General features: G+C 37.8%; 1 long non-coding RNA gene across 1 annotated transcript in view; it reads left to right on the top strand.

Annotated features, from left to right (window-relative positions):
- The first annotated feature begins 572 nt into the window (after nucleotides 1–572).
- Nucleotides 573–25149, top strand: part of LOC117003356 — a 742810-nt gene continuing 718233 nt past the window's right edge. The window contains exon 1 of the long non-coding RNA XR_004419500.1: nucleotides 573–692. This is a non-coding gene — a long non-coding RNA (uncharacterized LOC117003356). The remainder of the gene's footprint in view (nucleotides 693–25149) is intronic.

The raw sequence follows: 25149 nt of genomic DNA, 5'->3' as shown, positions 1-25149 counted from the left end.
GTCCTTATTGTGTTATGTCTGACAAAGAGCATATTGACACAAGTCCTTGGAGGCAGAGCTTACATTGAATACATTCTATTGAATGAGGTTGAGAGTGTTGGGAGTGTGTGTGTGTGTGTGTGTGTGTGTGTTTGGCTCATTCTCAGGTACCCCTCTGCTCTCTGTGGGTAGCAAAGCCTGTGACACGTCTTGTAAGAGCAGGGTTTGCTGTGCTCCATATTGGCTTGCACGTTCAAGATTCCTCAGGGGACTGTTACAGCTAATATTGTTAAAATCTTCAAAACTCCTCAAGCACAGCTCCCACTGGAGCTACAGGGAGTTCTTCATGGCCAGCATTTGCAGGATCTTGCCCATGAATGTAGAGCATTGCAGGGTTTCCTGGGAAGGAACCACAACCCTCACAAGAGAAATGCCTTTTGCATTACAGCTGTGTTCCAAACCCCTATGTATATTTAAAGTTTACAAAATATTTCAGGGAAAATACAAATAGAAAAACTGTTTTGTCTTTTGTTTGGACCAGTGATGCGATTAATAAGCAAAATCTCTTCTGCTCCTAGGCAGATCCTGTTAGCCTGTGCCACAGCAGGCAAGACGATGATGTGATGATGAAGAAGATGAAGGTGTTGGCTGGCTGTGCTGTCAGAGCATGAGGGAGGGGACTCGCCCTCCCTCCCGTCTCAGAAAAACTCCAGGTACTGTGCAGCATGGAGCTTGGCAGTTCAGATACTGGTTAGGAGCTAAAGACTAACAGCACACCTAAGGCAGGCAAAGATAACCCCAGCAGAGTCCCTAGCCTGTCTGACCCTCACTCAGCAGTGAGTGCTGAGGGTACCTTGGAAGACTGTCCTGTGCAGAGGTCTAAGGGCGCTGCAGAATCTGATCCAAGCAGCAGGGCTCCCCTGAGGGATCACATTTACCATCTGTGGTGTCACATACTCTCCTCTTGCATTCCCAGCCTGCCCCACCCCTTCAGCCAATTTGCCCCCCGGTACAGCAGCAGCCTCATTGTAAAATGTTTAGATAATATTTACCTTCTCCCCAAGGATGATGGGAGAATTAATAATTTCTTTAAAAAGCATTTTGAGAGTTTGACATTGCTGCTAGCAGTTATCTATAATCCACAAAATAATTTAGCAGTGGAAACTCATTTGGTTTTTTTCCTCATTTGTGTTTGATTGCCATTTCTGGCTTTCAACTGATAAATTACTTCCAAACTTACTAACATAAAACCCTGCAAATGTGTGCCACTTATGGTCTTAAATACATGTGAAGCTTTGTCTTCCCAAGGATAAGTACTGCACTTGAAAAGGGAGCATCCCAATCACATTTGACCTGTTACATAAAGTCAATAGTGTCTGCAATTACTCTGTGATCCAACAATTCAAACCAATCTGTTTTTAAAGACAAATCATGCATAAACTCAAGCTAAGTAGTGGTCTCCAATGATTCTGATTCATGCTGTGCTGACAAACCCTCATGAAAGCAGATAAGCTGTATCAAGAACTAATTAAGAACAGAGTGTTTTATGCCTCCTTTGCATGAAATTAAACAACAGCATTCTGGGAAGAACTAAAGAAACAAAAACTGGCCTATTTTTTCTTACTTATACATTGGATTTTAAAACATTAGATTTTTCTGAGGCTTTGAGTTCTCTATGTATCTCTGGGGTGTGAATGCCAAAAATGAACGATAGGCAACAAAAACTATTTCTCATTTCACCCAATGTTTTGGTCTTGGTGGGACTATTTGTAAAAATCAGCCTAAAATATTCCTTATGGAATTAAGAGTATAGTTCTTGTGTTCCTTTAGTATCATGCTCATTTCACTTAATTGATTTTTTAGTAGGGGCATCTCGTTCATTCTTTGGGGGAGAACATAGCACCTAATTGATTAATCAAGTAACTTTGAGCTTTTAAACCAACAAAAAAAAAGAGTGGAAAGTAACTTTTTTTTATTAACTTGGTGCTTGATACCTCTACTGATTTAGTCTTTGTCCCAAAAATAGATGGCCCTGGCACTCAAAGTCATTTGTTGGGAAGGTATTTTAAAGGCACACAATGACCTGGAATGAAATTTTGCATAGTGCCAATAGCTACGCCAATTTGAACATGTTAAATATGTCTCTGTATAATAGCACTTTCTTCTATAAATTTGATTAACAACAGAAATACTTTCCATGTATATACATTCCTAGGAATATTACCATATTCCCTGAAAAAAAAAAAAATTGTCTGAAGATGGAAGAAGTGTATGAAAGTCGTTTCAAGTTAGCTTTGATCAGAATCAACTGTCTGTCTAATGAAGACAATGATTTACATTGCGTAATGGCACATTTTCATACTTTGTGAATTTGAGGTAAAATAACAACAGTGGTTTTACTGTTTCTAGAAATTGCAATTCTAAGATCACACAACACTTTCCAAACCTGAGGCTTAACAATACCCTCATGTATTTACGTTGTGCCTATTTACAGAAACAAAAGAAAAGGCAAGAGAACAGAGCTCAGGTGGCTTTGTATTCAGAATTAGCTTCCAAGAAAGCAACTAAATTAGCTTCCACATAGACAGACATATTTCTGCTTGTTTTCCCATATATTATATTGTAATATGTATTTTTCAAAATACACTTTATGTTTTATGCTGATCTTTTAAAAATACTTTCCAACTTATTTACACTTGAAGTAGGTATTTGTCATGTGTCATAGAAAAGAGTTTTCTGCAAAGGAGTGCTGCTGTCTCCTTTTTACTTTCATGCCTTCTGTCTCTTTGACATTTATCTAAAATGACTCCAGTGTTTCCTCCAGATTAAATCTGACAGCACGTGGGGCAGACAGTGATCTTGTAGTTTGGCTGCATTCCCAGTGGGAAGTAGGAAGTAGGCAGTTGTGAAACAGCCCGATCTAACTGCAGACACCCGTAACCTCAGCCTGCTGAGAGCAGGGAGCTGCCTTGAAAAGGATAATTCTTTGTTGAAAAGAGTTACTTGTCAAACTACTGGTGAGATTCATTAGACTAGAAAGTCAAAGTATCTGAATCACTCCGGCCTGGAGAATATTTGGGGAAGATGTATTTCCAGTGGATCCAACTTTTAATCTTCATTCAGATTGAGTAATTTCTTTGTAAATTTTCAGTTATTAATATTTGAATATCTGCTTCTATAGGAACACTATTAAATATCAATGTATTGTAGTCTCACCAGAGATTCCATAAATCTGTCCATTCCTTAAAAAATTTCCCTTAAGGACAGTTTTTCTCAAATAATTTTTTCAAATTGTTTTGATAATTTTTGAGCCATTTTTGTGAGCATGGGTGGATCTTTTGCCATTATTAAAATCCCCATGAACACACAGCCCTTTACTTGAGTGTTCCTTAAAGCTTTGAGGACTTTTTCTCAGATTGCCATCTGAAATTCAAATACATCCCTGAACAACTTAGAAATGATTAGTCATATAATTTGATTGGTGTTTTTCTTGTTCCCTGACTGGTATGAATGTTCACAGAAGGCTTTATTTAAGTGATCTCATCCTGAGATTAAAATGCATTTTCCTTGAACATCTGTGGCTGTAAACTGAATGCTCACGAGAAGTGACTGTAAATGGGCTCCTCACATGTGCAATTCAAATGTGGCTAAGTCTAGTTCAACTGAAGACTTAAACCAGCATAATTTTTGTTTGTTTTTATTTCTTTTTTTGTGTATGTGTGAATTTGTACAGTTTCAATAGACCAGAGCAATAAAAAGTAAACCCAACTGCCTGCTCTGGACACTCCTGTGTTTCCAATGCATGGATGTGAAGCCAGTGGGAATGTTTCATGGCAGACAGAGAAAGGTAGTAGTAAGATGATCCTATAAGCAGCACTTCACACTGCTAACAAAAAACAGTTGAAGGAAGGAAAGATTTCATCCTTGATTTTTTCCACACATGATTGTGGATTACTTGTGACTGTACATAATTTGTGAAATAAATATCTCCTGCAGAATATATGTGGTGTGATAATGTTCTATACACACCAGTACACACAGATTGTATTCCAGGGATTGTCTTCCACTGTAGAGGGGAAAATACTGATTGTTTTTTCCGACAAATTCAGAGTAGTTGTCAGTCTTTTGAAGTGCAAAATGACTGACTGTCATTGCTGAAGACTGGTTTCTGTTAGATATACAAATGGAAACTTGTAGAATTCTTTTCAATGAATTCAGCACCACACAGCTGTCCACGTGGATATCACCTTTCCAAAAATATTTTTGCTTCTTAAGATCAATGGTCTCACCACATGTACTTTGCAATCTTTAGAGGCAATCAGGAGATCAAATGATATGCATATGTTGATACGGAAAAGTAAAAATTTGGTTCCAAGTTTAGCTTCCTTTCTCATTAATAACTTGATAGCAATTGAAATGTATTAGAGAATTCTCCACAATAATTTTGTAATATCTTTTCAAAGTTAAATGCTTCATTTCAGCCATCTGGTCTAATCGCTGGGTCATTTGGGAAGTACAATCCCAAATACAAGGTTTTAGGAGTGTTGTTAACTACTCCCATGCAAATATCCACCTTGTTATCTTGCAGGTGCACACATGGGACATGTTATGAGTTTTCAAGCTATGTATTTATTGTATTTTTATTATGTATTCTGCAACTCATTCATATATCCCCTCTCTCACACGATCCTTTTAACATCTGCAATTTGCTCTGTAAAAGCGTAGGAGATTTAGTTTAATCAGTGATGTGAGGTCTGATTTTCAGTATAGTTTAATCTTTTTCTGAAACTTTGGGTCAAAATAGTGGGCCATGTATTGAACAGGGACAACCTGTGGCTCCCTGAATCACTGCTGGGGAAAGTGACAGCACAGCTTCAGTTTTCCAGCAAATGAGAAGAGAACAACTTGGAATTGTAAAAATGTCCCACAAGATTTTATACTTTTAATTGATAAACAGGTTATGGTGATAAAGCACATTTATAAACAATAATAATAGATGATAAACAATCATTATTTTCATTGTTTTTGCTTTAATCTTCTCATGAAGTTTTGACCTTTGTTGTTACCTATGGGTCAGTTGTTGCTGCTGGGTCAGTTGTTATTAATACAATCATTACAGTTTAAAACTGATATTTTTAAATCTTTTTAAAAGTGCCATTTAAAAGCCTTCTACAAGATTATGTGCCTGGTATACAATAATTATGTTTAAATTTATAAATTAGGTTCATGCAAATTAGGAAAATACTTTTATATTTTCCAACTTGTGTGTAATGTTAGCCATGCCTTGGGAAGTAGATTTTCTTGAATCAGAGAATTTCCTAGAATCCCTTAAATACTTTGTTTGCCATCTTTTTGATGACAACTTTAATAGTAACATTCAGGACTGGAAGATTAAGTAATTAATGAAAGTTTGTTTGTTTTTTTTAAAATACATTTCAAAGGTGCTGTAATCAAAGCTGCTTTACAGGGGTGTTGGAATGCACGTGTTTTTCGTAGGACTGGGTGCATAAACTATGTTTTAACCAGCTGCAGAGACTCCTCCTCTTGCCAAGGGCATTGTGGGCAGGTTCTGGATTTGTCTCCAGTCACAGGAGAAGCTCAGGGGGATGACTTGCAGTGATAAGGCAGTAGGCATAATTCACTTTTAAAAGTCCATGAATACCACTGAAATTGTTCCTTTCACTTGTTTGCTAAATTAAATAGGTGGCACCTTTTAGCTGTGTTGGACAGGTTTGCATTTTAAGCACTAGCAAGGTGCAAGAGCTGTTTCACATGACAGAAAAAAAACGAAAATGTTTCAGCTCCATCTCTAAAGATGATTTTTGCCTCTTTTTAAAATTTCCTCTGAATTTTTCCTTCATTTAGCATGGGCTCTGTTTTCAGAACCAGACCAGTATGCCTGGTCTGAAAATATTCACCGGTATACAAACATCTCCAAACAACTAGCTTAAAGAAGACTACCATGATAGGTAAAAACAGTCCAAAGACTTGAAGGTAAAAGTTTTCAGCTCAGTAGATGTTGCATACGGCATATATTTCAGACAGTATGCATTCTTATTTTCTGTTAGTCTAATAAATACTGTCTAGTAATACCTATACCAGGGATATACTTGATAATTAAAGTATTAAGCTAGAAAATGTACATACATATTGGCAGTTGTTACAGGGTAAGAAAGGGGACATTGATCTTCAAAAATAATAAATATCCATTATATGGTTAGATACATTAACAGTGGTATAAAAAAATAAGTTTTTCCAGCTCTGCATCAGCTTTCTCATTCTTCTGAATTCCCCTTGACACCATCTCTATCTCACTTTAGCCATTTGTGCTTTAACAGTTAGGGGGTGTGTATATAAATGGTGTTTCATGTGTGTGATAATCCATATCTAAGTGAATGTAAATGTCAGGAAATGTGAGTGTATTCATGTGTGGTTTTATACATGTGAAAATACTGCCCTGCTGCTTGCATTATTCTCCAATTCCAACTCCCAGGCACTGAGATTTGAGCACAGATGCTGTTTTCAGTGAGATAGTACTTGTCTATTCTTGGAATGTCATGGCAGATGTTTTACCTCGAGGTTAATATCTGACTTGCTTTAAATTCATGTGGGAAATCTGAAAGTTCCATTTCCTATCTCAAAAATCAATAGAAACTTAATCAGAGCTGCTAAAAACAAGTCCCAGTTCTTTTGTAACAGAGAAAGTAAACAAGGTACAAAATTAAAAGTGACAGAATATTTTGCATGAAGGACATGAAGTGTACCACCAACTAAGCTTCAGCTCTACAGGCTGCGTCTTTCAAGCTGAGGTTTGACTAGAGAAAGCTCCATCTGTTCTTTTCCTATACCAAGGCACTATAGCACATTTAAGGTACATTTCAATTTTTAGCAAAATGTAAACAAATTTCTTAACAGACATTAGCTTTGCATTGAACAGCTTGTATGGTGACCTAAAAGATTTTCTTTGTCAGAATCTGGGTGTTTAATCCAGACTCCTCATGTATGGTTGTTATTCACAAGCATTAGAAACCAGATCCCAAATGCTTTTTTGGTCCTTCTGCCCCAACAGATTTTGTGCATGGGCTTCACATAGCTGAAAACTCATCTTTCCTTCTAGCCTGAACTAATTATTCTCTCTTGTTTCTGTTTTCTGTTATTTTTTTCTTCTATGTTGTGCTGAAAGAAACTGTTGCTTCATGTCATTTATCCTAAACCTGGAAGGGTGTTGGGGACATATAATTTAATCTCAAGGATGCAGGGAAGTTGAGACAGATGTGTTCAGGTTTTGTTATCTGCTCAAGTTGGTTATTATGGGACATCCTGGTCACTGCACTCTGCAGCTGGATTCAGTCTGAAAACAAGGATTATTCCTTCAAATAAGATTACATTGGTAAATAATCATAGAGGAAATAGTGTAAACTATTGAAGAAACAATAAGAAAGGGGAAAAAATGTTCATGGCTGTCTTATTAAAACATTCTTTGTCATTGTTAAAGCTCCAAAAAGTGCACATATATGTGTGAAGGTTGGTGGAGGAGAGCCAGACATGGAGAGAAGAAGGCTCCTACAGGACCCTGGTGACACAGCTGGGTTCCAGTGGCTTCCTTGGGATCATTGCCACTGTTCCAGTGCAGGACACGTAGCTGGACACAAGACCATAAAGATTTACTGGTTTGAATATATGCTTTATGCTAAAACAAAAAGGGTGACTTAATTTCTTTCAGATAAGAAATTCCAGCAATGAAAGAGCTTGGCTTGACAAGGGGATTTAATCTTAAAAATAGAAACACTGTCATTGCTATCTTTCCTATCTTACTTTCTAAAAACCTCTGAGATTTTAGTGCATATATGAATTAATAGAATGAAAAAAGCTGTTAGTATTCTTGTCTCATTACTTAATTTGAAAAGTTCTTGCTTTCTTTAAAGTTACATTTAAGAAAACAGAGCATTAATATGTTAATTAATAAGAAATTCAATAGAGAACTAGAAAGCAAGTAGTTAGACTACTTTTTTCTTTAGTAAATCTGTGAAGCTCATTAAGTGCTTCTTGGAACACATGCCTAGGAAAGAAGTACAGAGGAATCTTCTTAAGATGAGCTTGTGAAAAAACTCCTGTGTTAAGAGACATTGGTATTCTCAAATATATTGAGTCTACTCTTCTTAGAAAATCACATTAATTTTACAAGTAATTTTGTTTAGTCCTTTGGGCAAATACTTGAGATGGTTCTCTTTAGGTCCTAGAGCTGAGGGAAATACTGACTTCTAGATCAGTGACTGAACTAAAAAGTGCTTTTAAATAAGTACATATTAGTCCAAGATTTTAAATTTCCTTATTAATTTGTTTTTTGCATCAAAATAAGATTGCTCATATATGGAGATAATTTTATTGATTAAATAAAATATTTTCTTCTCCTCAGTTCTTAAAATTTAATGAATTTCAACTTGTAAAAAGTTTCAGAGACGAGCCTTGAAACGTTATTAATTTTGAAATATATTTCCAAATACCCCTCTTTTATTTCCTGTTCCTTCCTGGAAGGGAAGTATCCCTGAATTTCAGCACAGACATGAGGTGTGGTCCCTAGCTGTCTTCATCCTCTCTGACAACCATTTGAGATAACATTTTAATCTATGCTGGATGCTGAACCCGGGCCATTAACACAGCCATGGTGGAGTTTGGGTTGTTATGCCTATTTACAACCAATTTTCACATTGCATGAGCAGGAGGGCCCATTCTATTACTAGCTTTGTTGCCCATAGCATTAGCTGGAAAATCCTGGATTCTGAAAACACACTTTTGTTACAAAAGTAAGTGCAAGGCCAGCCCTTGACACCAAGGATGGCAGTGGAGGCTTTTAGAGAGGACTCACTCATTGTTCAGACCTCTTTTGCAAGCAATTACGGGTACCATGAATGATTTCTCCGTGGTTATGAATGTATAACTTGAGGAGGAGGCTGCTGTTAAAAGCTCCTTTAGGTCACGGCAGCCACCTGGGGCACATTGAAGTCCCTGTTCCATAAGTGCACACAGAATGAGAGCGGGCTCCCTGCAGCTCTCCCTCGTCCTTGTCTGCCTCCTGTGAAGTGTGTGAAAGGTTTGCAGCTTTGCCTGTTCCACGAAGAGAGGTTGAGCAAGCTGTTCTCTTCTATGAGCCCAAAATTACTGGGGTTTAAATGGGAAAAATATATTACAAGTATTAACACTCTATTAGCGGCCTCCTCTCTACCCACTCAGACCCTAGATGAGGCTTGCTGTATTTATGTAATCCTTCACAGGTATTTATAGTCACTAGGAATTTATTAAATGAGATGTTTCAGGGCAGGCTGACAGGGTTTCAATTTATGAAGAGCGCAAGAAATAGGCTGCTTGCCAGAGTTTACCCAAGCCTACTATTGAGGTGTAAAACCATCCTCTTAGGGGGATGAATAAGGCTGAGGACGTTTGAATCTTGCTTGGCTCACTAGTGGTAGCTGAGAAAAATGGAATTATTTGGGAGAGACCTATCTGCTACTGCATGGGAGCCCCAAATTAGGCTGTGCAGAGAACACTAGAAAAATAGGTAAAAAGTGGGGATTCAGGAGGGAAAATAAATCTTTCAATTCCAGTGGATGTCATACTGATCAAATACTGGGACCAGGGTCAGTGATTTGACATTATTCTTTCAGCAGTCAGGAGAAAATAGCAAAAAAGAGTGTTGTTCCTGAACCACCTTCTGTCATTCCCTGCCAGATCACCTTAACATAACTGCTTTTAGTTTTAAGGAAGAAATAGTAATGAAAAACTGTAAATAAAATTATACTAAAATTTATTAAATAATATTCAGATATATTAAATTGACATATGACTATTCATTTTAAATAGTAACACCAGATGAGAAAGGGTTTGCTGTTTCATTTTGACTTGAATAATGCCCCCCTTAAATTTCCTTCTTTCTTTCTTTTTTCTTATTTCTTTTTTCTTTCTCGTTTCTTCTTTTCTTTTCTGTCTCTCTATTTTTGGGGACCTTACTCCTCACTGGTTTGAATTCAATTCCTCATTACAAGACTGTATTAGCTTTAATAAGATTCCAAGTTACTTGCCCAGTTTGTGGTCCTACACATCAATATTGTTTCCTGTTGTCTGTGTGCACTGATCCTCTCTGTTGTACTTCTAACCATCTTTTCTTTGCGATTTTTCCTTTCTCTCTTGTGTGCTACAGTTTCTGTTTCCTTGTTATTTTTCTAATAACAGCCAAGTTTATTTAAGATTGAATTTTTCCTGCTGGAATATAGGTGATCAGAACTGGGGAGGGTAATTCAGTTGTTATGCCATGAATGTTTTGCTTTATCCCTACTGGATATTCCTTTTAGAATCAAATTTCTTGTCACAGACCCCTTGTTCACAGCTACCTTGTGTTTAGCCAAGACACTTATATCTACTATTGCTAACCTCTTTCTTTAATGAAAAATCTCAATGGATAGAATATTCTTTAAATGAATATTTAGAAAATATCTATTACTTTTGTCAGGTCTGTCATGCTGGAGCAGAGATCTCTTTGTCTACCTAAGATTGTCTGTTAGCACATTTTGCATAAAATATCTGTCTTTGTTCATTTTCCTTTTTGAACATTTACAATTCTGTCAATTTCCATGCCACAGTCAGTCAAACCTTCCTGACTTTCAGCACTAACAATTTCTGTAGTACAATTCACACAAATGCTCATTACTGAGAGCATAATTAGCCTTCTATTGTGTGGGACACTTTGTGACACACAGAAGATTAACAAATAGTGAATAATGAATAGTTGGAACAAAACTCAAAAGAAGTACGGCAAAAGAAATGAGTGTTCCTTGGCTCTGACCCGTGCTGAGTACCTGTCTTCTAGGACAGTCAGAAGAGAAATAATTTTGTGCATTTGGATGAATTATTTCAGGAGGTGAGACTGTTTCAACTTTACATGAAAAGCTTAAAATTTGATTTATGTCAAACTTCCATCAGTCATATTTTGCTATAACCATATGGATTTCAGCAGAGCTATTTTGGGTTTATTCTACTGTAAATGATACCAGTGTCATGTTCTTAGCTTGAAATACAGAATTTTTATGAATTTCACAAATTAGTCTTCCTAGTCTAGGATAGAACTTGCAAATGTAACTTGCAAATATAAATGTCTGACAAATCAAAAAAGCAATGAGTTTTGCTGGCAGAGTTTTTGTCTTTTGTTCTCCCAAAGGGGTGATTAGTGTAACATGCAAATCGGTTCCAATTAAACTCGTAAAAAAGAAAAATGCCAGCTTTTCACAGAAGCTTTATCCTGAGGACTCAGACCAATTCCAAGATTTACTGAGGTTTCGAAATATTTCATTTGTATCTGGTGGCTCAATAAATTCTCAGCAAGTGTGTGTGAGCACAAAGCTTGAATATAAAATCTCTCAAAGCTATGTAAAAATACAGGCTGGTGTCAGCTTGGATACACCCAGACCTGTACCTGCCTTGTGCGTGCTGCTTTTCATCTCCCTCCGGCTGGACACTTATGGGGTGAGGTAGAGCAGCATTCCAAACACCAGTGTCTGAAAATGCTGGGCAGGTGGTTGTCATCTGTGGTAGAGAACTACTGGGTTTTATTCTGAAAACTGAAGGACAGTGAGAAAAAAATTATCCTGGAATTATCCTGGTGTGTTCTCCAAGTGATATGGCTTAGACTTGCAGCTTTGCACGTGTCCAGAGCAAACCAACTGACAGTTTGCCTTTGTAGGCTTCTGTTCTAAGGTGGTGGCTTCATTCAAATCAGCATCTTCTGAGCAGGATAGGATTTCACAGAAACTTCATAAAGCCAAGGAATTTGTTTCTACTAAATTCCTGTGAACTAAATCCAGTATTTTACACATAAGCACCAGAAATATTCTCTATGATGTCATCAGTGAAATGTCAGCTGGCAGATTTATTTTCCTTCCCCCGCCCCCATACTGAAACAATACATACAGACCATATAAATTCACTTCCTTTTATAGTACAGAGTAATGGTAAAAATCCTTTCAGCCTTACCTGGCTTACAACAGAAAGCTCTATGGTATTGATGAGATCTTTTCTGTATGAGTTTATTCAATAAAAATGTTAAATAGCACTATCAGGTAAGGTTAATATGCTGTACTGGCTGCATTTCAATATTTATTTTTGACAACGCACGAAGAAAACTAACACATAAAAAACTTGTGATTTTAAAAATACAGCAGTCTGATTTTCAGAAGAAAGAAATAGTTAAAAGAATCTGTTTCTTTGGACTCAGTTTTACATGGTGCTGTGTTGCATTCTGTGCAGAATAGATTGTTACTCCGTGACCCAAACCCAATACCTATCATGATTTTAGGGTGAAATATTTTCATATTTAGCATCTTTTTCCACCTCTAATTGTATCACAGTAAATATTTATGAATACATTTCAAAGTGTGTGTATACATAGAAAAACACACATACATAGTTGAACACATAAACCAGGGTTTTAAGCTTAGTCTTTGCACCATGTTGTCATAGTCAAAACAGGAAAAAGTATAAGAAAAAAATCCCCACTAAATTCTCTGGTCAGTTTGTAATGTTTCACTTTACTTTAAATATTTCCCTCTGACATTGAAGGCTTCCAGAAATAATAGATAATTTTTAAAAGACTGCCTTATGTAGTGTTCACAAGCAACTGTCTGTAAGAGAATTGGATGGAGAGTGAAGGGAAAATAGAATAAACCACAGCAGCTTGGAGCTCTGTGTTTTGGAAAAGTCAGTTTCTGGGAAAGACAGGGTCTGTGTTCTGAGTGAAGTTCTCAGCAATATCTTTCTTCAGCACAAGTGATTGAGAACTGCAGCATTACCCAGCCACTCCAAACAGATCCACAGAGCCATGATGTCACAGAGACATAAGGAATAATGTTATGGGATTCCCAATTTTGCAAGAGGTTCTGTCAATAAGCTGGGGGGAAAAAACCCCCAGAACCCTAGGCTGCATTAAAATTGGGGGGGTTTTTGTTGTTTATGTTTTTGTAGCAGCCCTTTAAATTATATTACTTCTGTCCCCTTTCTTTCCCACTTTCATATGGGCTTATACTACAAAGGAAGTTGTAGGCTTCACCTATGAGCCTTGTGCTCTACCCATGGTCATGTACCTTCTGATCTGTGGCTGCAAAGGTTGAATCTCTGAGAATTTTGCTTTTTAATAATATTTATTCGCTGAATTCTTTCTTCACAGTCTAAACTCTTTCTGGTGAAAGCATTTTTTTCCTTATTATCCAATGTGCTTTTGATACTACTTGTTATTAGTTGGTACTACTTTAATGTTATAACCTAATGATAACAATAATAGAACTACTTTGAAAATGGAAGGTTGCTCTTTTTTATATCAAGGCACAAAGGACAAAGGTTTTAATGAAAACTTTTATTGGCTTACTTCCTATTTGGACACTGGAAATTTGGCCAGTTACTCTGAAGGAAGTTTGACATATCTGGTTTATAGTAAAGGACAATTTTTTCCATTCTAAATTGATGCCCCTGTTGTATAGGAATACTGTTTAATATTCCAGGAAATTGAATTAAATAATACCCTTAAATGAAACAAAAAGAAAAACAAAACCTTCATCCTCTACAACGAAGATTGTGTGGTTGATAGAAGTGCTTTGTTCATAGATAACAGAGCTGAGGACAAAGAAGTACTTGCTGCTTCCTTGGGTTTTCAAGGGACTATGATGATAAAAACAATAACATATCAAAATACATCTTATATTAAAAAGCACAGCAGAAATGAATAGTCTCACAAAAGGCAGATATCAGATTGGTGTACCTAGCTACAGAGCTAACTCCGACAGGATATGGAGGAGGAAGATCAAAATGAAAGGAAGGTGAGCTCGCTCATGAGGAGGTGTCACAGTGAACACACCTGAAATCAAAATAACCAGCAGATAAAGTTCATTTCTCCAAGATGGCCATAATTCAGAACAATATATGACTGAAAAGTAAGACCAAAACGCTACAGAAAGCAATATGACTCTTGGGAATAATTACTTAGTAGTAACACAGGCTTAAGCTAAATAAAGTTTTTCACTGAAAGAGTGATAAAGTACTGGAATTGTCTGCCCAGGGAGGTGGTGGAGTCACCATCCCTGGATGTGTTTAGAAAAAGATGGGATGTGGCACTTGGTGCTATGGTCTAGTGGAGATGTTAGGGCATGGGTTGGACTTGATGATCTTGGAGGTCTCTTCCAACCTAGTCAACTAAACTAAACTAAACTAAACTAAACTAAACTAAACTAAACTAAACTAAACTAAACTAATTAAAGATTTAAACTGAAAGGTGAGCCTTTGTTTTCATGACATTCATCATTCTTTTGAATTCCTGTGGGAGCCCAATGTGGCCATTTAATTGAGTCAGACAATGATAAACATTATATTCATCAACCCTTTAATGCAGAACATTCATTTTCCTTATAAAATTAAAATGTATGGTAAGGGGCTTACCTCACTGAGATCTAACAGAAGACAAAATTGTCCTGCAATCTGTGCCAAAATCTAAGAGGTCTTCCCTGCTGTGCCCACACATCTGTGCAGAGTCGATACCTGCCCCAGCTGAAGCACGTGGCAGCGGCCAGGCTGTCTGGTGCTCTCCTGATGGTCTGTTCTTGTGGCTGCTGTTCTTGGGGAAGCCTTCCCTTGGTGGGAGGAGGACCTCTTTCTGAGGTCGTGTGTATATATGAAAAAATTTAATACGTCAAATATTCTTGCACATGATAGGGTTTCTGAAATCTGATCTGAGCAAGGCTGGGACTTGCAAAAGGCCCACCTGTGGGATTAGAGGGTGTGTGTTCAGAGCTGTGACATTAAACACGGACTGGAGGGCTGGTACCTCTGTTACTGTGATTGCATTCCTGCTCTGCTAAGCCCATCTCTGCCTCTCTACAGAAGTGCAAAACTTCATAGGAAAATCTGAGTGAAATGTTGACATTATCAGTGGCTTTGTGCAAGACATTGTTCAAGAAGCCACCTTTACCTGATTGCATGTTGGATGTACTCTGCTTCTAGTAACACCAGTCTTTAGTTTTATGAGGAGAAGTTGTAATAAATCTGCTACACCTTAGACCCCAGCTACAGGAGGTATCTAGAATTTGCAGCAATATGTGTAAGTGCGAAGCTTAAATTATGAGAGATTAATTCCATCCACTATTTCCACTAACAGGTTTAAGGGCTTGACTTTGCATAGTAACAAGATTATAGAAATGCCTGAAGGACAATTCTTGTATAAAACCAAATGTCCCCAAGTGATTTCAAGCTGCAAAAAAATGTGCCTTTCTTCTTATTATTAATTGTATAATTAATGCATCCTGTGTACTGATAATAATAATGCCATGTAATTAATTTTTAAGAATTCAAACCTTGCCTTTATCCGGTCTCATGGTCCACTTTCATGTTTATAGCTGAGAATATAAATCCTCTTATCTAATTATAACATGACTGGTTTCACTGTTCAAAAAAGAACTGCTCTTTATTATTTTATTGTGTTATATTTTACATTATTATATTAATTATATGCTTTTTATATTCTTTAAAGAGTCCAAAGAAACAAAATTTTGAAACTTCTAAAGCTCATCAGTGCAATTTTGTGCTGGTTTGGATAAGGTGCGATATTTCATTTGTTTTCTGTGTCTCTTTTTGTCTTCTATGATTACCCATTCTGTTTACAAAAAGGCTCAATTAGCATTTGAATAGTAAGCCAGAGAGCAGACAGGTTGAGAATTCTTATAGAACTAATTTGGCAAGCCTCTCATCCCTCCACCTCTCTCCCCTAGCTTTTTCTTTCTCTCTAATCAAGCTGCAGTTATTAAAGCTAGAATAAAAGAACTGATTTTTCCATTACATTGATCCATGCTGAACAGTGCCTAGATTTGCTTTTCCTTCCAGCTATGCTAATTGGACTCAAAGGAAATATTTAGTTTATAATAGCAAATGAAGAATTCATTAAATTCTAGCAAGGAAAAAAGTTAGGCAATGGAACCGGACATTATTTTTTTGAACACATCTCCCTTTCAAGATACTTACCTTAATACTTGCAAATAGGAAACATATTATTTAATTTTCCAACCTAATTGTTTTGGGAAAAGTCAGAATCTGGGAAAGGAGGGAGAGATTTCTTTACAATAACAGATATCTTAGAAAATCAAAAATCTCAGTGGACATTTGTCTTCAAAGCAGTTACACAGGAGCTCCTAAGGAAAAAAAAAAAGTACTGCTACATCTCCAGCTTCTGTCTTACTACCCCTGGGGTAAATCAGGCGTGACTGCATCAAAATCAAAAGACTTCCATTGACAAAAAAAGTCTGCAAAGCCTGGAATCGCACAAGAGCAATGTTTTACATTGGATTGCCAGAATCTTTGCCTCTGGTAATAGCTGAATGTCTCATAGGAATTGTCTTGCTCACATTACAGACTCACAGTAAATCAGGGAAGGTCTCGTGCTAGCCAAACCAAAAGCCTTCTCAATTATGAAGAAGCACTGTCTAAAGCAAGGGTTCTTAAGTCATGGTTTTAAACAAAGTCTTGATTTTGTGCTAGTCTAGTGATATCTAGAACTGGAATCCCAAGAACTCCTCCCAAGGCTATTTTCATTCTGTGAAAACATTAGTTTTGCTGGCAGAACTTTCTAGTCCTGGCTGCCATCATTGCTGGGCTGTTGAAGTACAGGCAGGCATTTTCTTGCTGGTAGAGGCAGATTTCCTCAAGCAGTAGAAAACCTGAATTTTACCAATTTTTAGCAAATTTGTGTATTTGTGCTTACACAGGACTGTAGACTAGATCTCAAATCTGCTTTTTCATGCTGAAGATGAAAGGTCAAGTTTGGCTGAGACTGGTTTGTGTGCAGAGGTGTCTCCCACACACGGATTATTGTCTTTTTTGTAAGGAATATCAAGATCAACTGTTACAGTAATGAATTGCAAAGCTAATTGAACTGTGTGCTACATTGCTTTGGAACCTCTAGTATGGCATGGAATTTTTTTTTTTTTTTTTGACCACGGATATTCCTTGCCTTCAAGCATTTAATTTACATGATCACAGTGTGTTCAGGCCCCAGCCTGGTTCTGGTCACATTCAGGAAAAGGTGCTGCAGGTACTTAGTACTCAGAAAATTACATTTGCTACTTTTTGGATGTTAAATTGTAGGTACTCAAATCATGGTCACTGCCTCAGTGAAAGATTCAGTCTCTCATGTAGACATAGCTCTGATGAGTACAATTTGTCTTGTAACGCATGAATGCCTCACAGAGATTGAAGATATACTGGTATCCTCTTGCTTAGTCAGGAAAGTTTTTTCTAAGTGTTGAGATCTGAGAGAGGCAGGTTTTTAAGTGGCTTGTGGAAAGTCTGTTTGATGGTTTGTGGTGCAGTTCAGAATCAAAGGTCTCTGCAGTCTGGAGAAGAAGCCTGGTTGTTAGCATGGCAGCATCATCACTTGGCAGCCAGAATCAATTAGGTCTGAGCATTCTCATGTTGGTCCTCAGCAGGGTAGGCTGAGGGGAGAAAGGTGATGTACCTGTGTGTGAGGACACTCCCACTCCCCCGACAGGCTCTTGTATTGTCAGGGCAGTCATCAGTGAGAGCTTCTATTGCAGCAGAATTATTACTGTACAGTGATTAAATTATTGCAGTTGTGTTTGCAAATTCTCTAACAACCAATGCCTTGCTGGGGCTGGCACACACACCATGATACTGTAATAACAATAAAAGATGGAAGTAGTTTGTAGAGAGCTGGTCTAAACCACTTGTACAAAAAAGAGCTTGGAGATGAGGAATTTTTGACCCTGCATATTCATTAGACTTGTTTCTAACCTTTGGTTTGAATTTAGCTGCATTGTCAGGGGTTGCATCACAGCCCACATGGCATCTGACTCAGCTGAGGCTCATTTTACAGTCTGGAATTGCTGTAAAGTGCAGCACACTGATGCAATTTTTGTCTTTCACTACCTTGAAAATAATGCCTTTTCTGTTTTTAATGGGATGGGCTGTCCCTTGTAAGGCATGCGTAATTTTGTCCTTTCCAACTTGAACATTGCTACATTTTGATAGCAAACCAGAAAACAGATCAAAGCTTTAACCCTGTCTAAATGAAGAACCAGGCAGATCCCAGCAATGATGAGGCAGATCAGACTGCGAACATCCCAACAGGCTGCCAGAACGAGCACAGAAATGAGCCCTGATGCCTGAGCACGGGAGCCTGGCTCACCGTGCCCAGGACAGTGTCCACAGTGATCAGGACAATGCCTGCAGTGCTCAGAACAGTGCCCACATGCTCAGGACACTGCCCACAGTGGCCTGGACAGTGCCTGCAGTATTCAGGACAGTGCCCTCAGTGTCCAGGACAGTGCCCACAGTGCCCAGGACAGTGCCCACAGTGCCCAGGACAGTGCCTGCAGTATTCAGGACAGTGCCTGCAGTGCCCAGGACAGTGCCCTCAGTGTCCAGGACAGTGCCCACAGTGCCCAGGACAGTGCCCTCAGTGTCCAGGACAGTGCCCACAGTGCCCAGGACAGTGCCTGCAGTATTCAGGACAGTGCCCACATGCTCAGGACAGTGCCCACAGTGTCCTGTCTGTCCCTCTGCCCTCTGGCATCTCTCTGGCATCTCAGGGCCAGCCAGCCCCTGCCTTCCCTCTGCTGCACTCACTCAGCTTTCCCCTTGCTCTGACTGCCCAGCTCTCTGCACTGCTCCTCTGACCCTTTCTCCCTGTCCCCTTCTCACTGACTGCTCTCCTGCTGTCCTGTGGTCCCTGACTCCTGGCACCTTCCAGCCCCGGCTGCTGCTTCTGAGAGGAAGATGTTGCACAGTGAATGAAATTAATAAAAAGTCCAGTTGCAAATATTCCAAATATTTCCCTTTGCTGTCTGTTAAAGTATCTGAGTCCCTAAGAGCCAAAAAACACCATGAAAATGCTGTTAATTTTTAAAAATATAGCGTTTGTATTTATTTTATTTTTATTATATTATATGTATTTAGTATTTAACATATTTTTTGAATAATTACAGTGATTATATATAAAAATGTACAATACAGGTTGCAGATTTTTATGTTGCATTTACAGGTAAAATGAAGGCTTTGCAGAACTGGTCCAAATCCAGCATCACTTTTATTTAAATCAATTTTTAAATACCATTTTCTGACATGACAACATTTTGGTTTTGCCCAGTTCAGCAGCAGGCAGCAGAAAACATGGATGTTTAATACAAATAGATTAATTTAGGATACACAGCTGGTCTGTCACTGCTGAAGGTAACAACCTGATTGCAAGCAGCACTGCAGCCTGTGTGAGCTTCAGCACAAGAAATAAAGCAACTTGTTTATGGCTGAAGTGTAGCTGTGTAATAAGGCTGCTGGACTAGCCTTTGGGATTGAGGTTATGCACTCTTTTAAATCAGAGCAGGAAAAGAATAAATCTACCTGCAAAACAGTTTTCAGCCATTGCACTCCAGGGAGGACTTAAATCCCATGAGACTGGATTTAAAGACGTGTTTAGGAACCTACAAAATGTCTGCAGGGTTGTGAAATGTCTCTTAGCACCAAGAATACACATCCAGATAAGCTGGAGAGGCTAGATGGGAGGAGGGGACTTACCCTTGTGGAAGGGCAGCTGGAAGTCAGCTGTCTGTAATGGCACTTGAGCACTGAAATTTGTCATAGACACCCAAACCTCTTCAGGCTATTCTTGAACAGGGTTTGAGTTTGGGGTTTTTTTTGTTTGGTTTTTGTTAGTTTTTTGTTTGTTTGTTTTTGGGTTTGTTTTTTGTGTTGTTGTTTTTTGTTTGTTTTTTGTGTTTTGGTTTTTTGTTTTTTTTTTCCAGTTTAGTGGTTTGTTGTTTTTTTTTTTTGTTGGTTGGTTGTTGTTTTTTTTTTTTTTAATATATCTGTTTTAAATCGATATATGATTGTTCTGATTACAATTTGCAATCCACTCCATTAAATATCTTGAGCATGCAGACTCTCCCCACAGTTATTAGCAGAGATGTCACCAGCTGGTCTTCCTGTGCAGTAGGTACATTGCTCACTTCTTAAACTGAAAAATTAATTTGAACTGCCTGAAATCCCTTGTAGAGTAACCATGATGACAATCAGCACATTTTGTGTTTCTCAAAAAATGCTTGCAAAAATTGGCTACTTTTATTTATCATGTGAATTATTTTATTTAACTGTTTCCTAAACAAGGGGCATATTTGCACTGACAAAAACAACAAAACCAAATAAACAAAGTGAAGTCTGCATTTTAAAGAATTTTTTCAGGATGAAAACAAGAGGTAGGATAATTTAGTTAAAGAACAGATCCTCTGAAGACTTTATTAAGAATTCAGACCAGACTCTGGTTGGCAGCTGAAAATACTGCATCAAAAATGGAGGTCCATTTTCTCATTAGCAGTCATTTTTTGCTGCTGTGCACTCCCAAAAACTAGTAAAGACTTGCAAATTCCTCCACTTCAAAAATGTGAAATTCTTTGCTTTATGTCTGTTCTCTTGAGTGCTAGAAGCAGCTGGAATTTTCTGGAAAATTCCTGCTTATACAAGAATTTTATGCTGGTTTCAGTTCAATGAAGACCTATCTTAATGAATTGCAATTCTGTTAAAAATTATGGCAGTCAGTTCAAATGCCTTTACACTAAACAGCCTTTGAGGAGGGATGGAAGGCTAGTTTCTATCATCAGCTGAAGCCTCTGCTTTTCATATTTAGTCCCATCTAATTATCATCTTGATGATAGTAATTCCTTAGATCTGCTGTTAAATAACTTGAGCTTTTCAAGGCTAAGTTGGACTAGGAGAGGGAGACTTGCATTGTAAATATTCAGCCCAGATTTTTCAATCCTTTCTTAATTCAAATATAACTGATAGAGAGAAAAACTGCAATCACTTCAGCTTAAACTATGAACATAAAATAAGGAGATGGTAAATCGAGGAAAAATGTGGCCTTCTGGTCCTTGTTAAGGTATAAAGCAGAGGAGGAATCCTCTTGTAGCAGAGTTTTCAAGGCACAGACCAAACTGAAATGAACAGAAGAGTGTAGTCAAATGTATGCTGTAATGAGATCAGATGAATTTTGGTGAACAATTCAAAATTGCTTTCAGTAGAAACCAGCATGTCAAAGTATAGGGTCACTTTCTGCAATTAAATATCAGAAATTGCTGTTACATATATGAGGAAATGTGCTAAGTTTAATGGTAAAACTTGGGTTTGTAGAGTTGTGCACATGACTGTACAAGTGACAGCTTTCAGTGTGGCAGTATCATCTCGTGCAGTGGTTCATTTGACTGTCATTGATTTAGGTGGAGCTAATTGCAGTTGTAACTTTAAACATGTGAAATCTGACAGTGCTGTGAGCTCTGTAATTAAGCCCTAGAGTTAGTCTCAAAACTTTCATGAGGGATATAAAGTAAAATCCTTGGCACACAGAACCCCTTTACTAAGAGCCAGTAACAGAAGAAAACAAAAAATTCTATTCTTTAAGACAGAGCGAGCTTTAGTTAAATCTGATTGCAAATAGAGGTTACTTTTCCATCAAGTTTGCTTTAGCCTGGGAGGTTTTCTGATTGCTTGTACAAAAATGTTGATTAATGATCATCATTTACAAATAAATGTTTTTTTTCCTGCAGTGCCAGTGGGTAAAATGCTAATAATTACTGCTTTCCAGGAAAAGGTTTTTAGCAGGCCTGTCAGCATAACTAAAAATGCTTTACAGTGTTAAGGAAGATTAAGCTGACAGCAAGCCATTTTCTGTTGTCACATGAACAAGCTTACATGAGGTTTATTTATTGAGTTGAGTGAAAATTAATTACATATATCAAAGGGAAAAAAAGGTGTTGATTTAATTTGAAGATTTGTTTACCTTTATTTAAACAGCCTGAAAGCTCTTTTCAAGATTAAGTATTTTAATTAAGTGAATTAATAAATTAAAATGATTCAGGGTCATTTTCTAAGCCAGAGTTGTTATAACTTCAGAATAAATATTATTAAAGTGTGTAATTAAGTGACAATTAATTATCAATCGCAAAGCTGACTGTATCACACATAAATCTTAATATTGTTTGTTAAAGGGAAACACCATGAAATAGCACAGGCAGTCATCATTATTTTAAAATTCATGTTCTCATGAAGTTTGTGAAGAGGGAAGGAGTTATTTTCAATTTTAATGCAGGCAGTGTTTCAGCTGCTCCTGCAAAAACTGGCAGATGGTAATTTATTAATATTCAATAGACTGTAATGGAAAAGATAAAAGCTATTAAAAGTTTGTTTATAGCAGCTTCTCCTCCAGCAATAGGTACAAAAAGGTGCTGGCATTTCATCACAAACATATAGGCGGGTTATGTGTTATTGCTCTAAAGAAATTAACGCTTCTGCCTCAGAATGAGAAAACAAAATTATTTCTGGCTCTAATTCCTTGTCATTTTGCTAGAAATTCCCAGCTGTACAGGCCTATATTGAATTTGTTTCGGAAATCTCCTATATCAGGACTCCGCATTTCAGTATCCTTGAATTATTTGAGACAAAAAATGTGGCATCTAGACTTGCACTAGTGTACAGGTGACACAAAGGGTAAAATCCAGGTAAAACCTGACCATGTTTTCACTGTCTGAGACATAAATCACATTCCCTTGCTCTGCCCAGATCTCTGTACCTGAAATTGTTTCTTCAGCTCTTTGAAAGCTGAGGAAATACATCAGGTTTCTCCTATCCAACCAATGCTGCATTTTGATGATTGTGACACTCCCTTTCCTACGAGGAGAAAAATGGGAATTTTGCATCCCTTCAGGCAGAGAAGAAACTGCATCAGGATTTCCCTTATCATGGGTGGTTTTTTATATAAAAACAAGAGGAGGGATGCCTGTAGGCATAAGACAGATCCATGCTCAGCTGTAGGAGTTCATCTCTTCTAAAACAGGGCTTGTAGTAACACTTTCTGCAAACACAGGAGTGTGGTAGTGACAGCCTCAGAACACAAGTAGAGGTTTACCAGGCAGTTTGGAGCAGACTGTTCTCATTTTTTCCAGGTCCATCTGTGGGTTACTTCTTTCTCAGTATTTGATTGTCCTGAATCTCATGTGGAGGAGCTGTGGAATGATACCAAGCACTTTAAAAAGAGCAAAGGAAGGGGTTTGGATTTCACTCTGGATGTCAGATACCTGAAAATCTCTATGTGCTTTGATTCTCTCTTAGGAAATTAATATCATGATATTTTTCTGCAGCTGAGATGTTGTGAGAGCACAGACAGTGCTTGTAAGGTGTTAGCTGATAATGTAATATAGGCTGTAGGAGGACTTTAGATTGATGTATATTCTGAAAGAAATACTTAAAGGAGCCTGGGGATAACCCTGCTACATTCATCTCAAGAAGGAAAAGAAATTAAAAATTGTAATACAAAGCTGTAAATAACAGAATTGCAATAGTCATATTCTTTTGTCCTCTGGGCTCTCCAGATACTGGTACCATTGTTTGCTTGTACAAGGCAGAGTTTTTGTCTTGCTGTCAAGCTTGATGGTATCTATTTCAGTAAACTTCATAAGCTACTCACTGAGCTAACTATATTGTGAAGAGACAGAAAAACAGGTCAACACAGAGTCAGCAACTATTTTTCAGACCTCTAAGAAAGATGTGAGGGAAAAAAAGCAGGAAAAAAAGAAAAGGCAGTTTAGAGCAAATCTAGCATAAAATTTCCTGAGATGAGACACTCCATCTATGAAATGCATAGATAGCCTGAAATAGTGCTTCAGGTTATTTATTAATGGTCTTGTGCTAATTTTCCAGAATGAAAAGGTAAACTTATACTCCTTTTCACCCAGATGGATAATCAGAAATTCATTGTGCATTATTGCATTTAGGAGGAGAAAATACTGGGTACCTTGCAGTCTTTTAAGTCAGAATCAGCTTATGTGTGAATTGCATACACACAAATCAGCTATCAGGAATGATTTTTTTTTTCATGAATCCAGTTTCAAGTCTTATTCAGCTGCCAATACCCCCAGGTTCCATGACCCCAACCCTCATCTTTGAAAGGGCTCTCTGTCTGTGACTTCCTCCCTTACTCCTGCCAGGAGCTCCGCCTTCCTTTTAACTCCAGCTATCTAAGGTAGGAATTGTTTTTGCTTTGCTCAGCCAGGAGAGGAGAGGGAAGGATCTGTTTTAATTTATCTAGAATATGAGCTCACTATTTTTGCACCAGCATGTACAATCTCCTAGAGGCAGTCTGTTATAACTCTCGCTCTTGTCTCTCCTGTACCAAATTAACCATTCTGTAGTTTACCATGATATTAATCTTTTGACCTTTAATTATGTGCATGAAATTCATTCATATCAGAGGAGTTTTGGAGAATGAAAATTTTAATGCCTGTCATGCTACAAGAAAATGAAGCACCTTTGCACATTAACATCTAAAAGAATGAGTACTCTGTTCTTCCCATGTCCTGTGCAGTTGGTACTGCCTTCATTTTGATGAAAAAGAAAAAGCCCAGTAGCTGAGCAGTACCTGTGCTACCAGTGATTTGGTTTGCCACTGTGTCTGGTGTTTCTGCTCTCTGCAGTGTGCTTTTCCCATCTTGTTTAATCACAATTGCTGATGAACTTCAAATACATGGAAGTATAACCAATCTGGACAAACATTCCAGGAGCCTCTTTATCTGTTGTTTCCTTTTTCCTGAACATAGAGATTTCCAAGTCAGAGAGATTAATGCTATTATCTACAGTGTTATTTTAACACTCTGACTAGAATGCTGTATTTTGTGGGAGAGGGGAAGGAACAGGCTAGAGTTCAGAGGTTTCCATGGTAAATACACACAGTTCTTGATTTCAAGATCGTGTGTGTATCAGGAACATGGAGAAGTATGGAGAGAGGAATATTTTGTACCAACTTGATTGACTGTACTGGTAATCACAAGCTAGAGTGAAGTGTGGAGTAGTGTGGAGCAGAGAGACTACGAAATGAAAGAGAGTGATATAGTGAAAACAATCCCTTGGGAGAATTTTAGAGAAAGGCCAGTGATATTTTAACATCAGATTTGTTCTTTCACCTTCAAAACAGGGGTATGGCATAAAATTCTGCAGAGGGAAGGATGAAGAATCCTTTTAGATTTGCCCTTTTTCAATATACCAAGCTCCCCTTTCAATATAGATTCAATATAGAACTTCTCTTAGCTACTA

The sequence above is a fragment of the Catharus ustulatus genome, chromosome 15 (assembly GCF_009819885.2).
Source record: "Catharus ustulatus isolate bCatUst1 chromosome 15, bCatUst1.pri.v2, whole genome shotgun sequence".
Classification (NCBI taxonomy): Eukaryota; Metazoa; Chordata; class Aves; order Passeriformes; family Turdidae; genus Catharus; species Catharus ustulatus.
The sequence above is the reverse complement of the archived record's forward strand: the minus strand, read 5'-3'. Positions and strand labels throughout refer to the sequence as shown.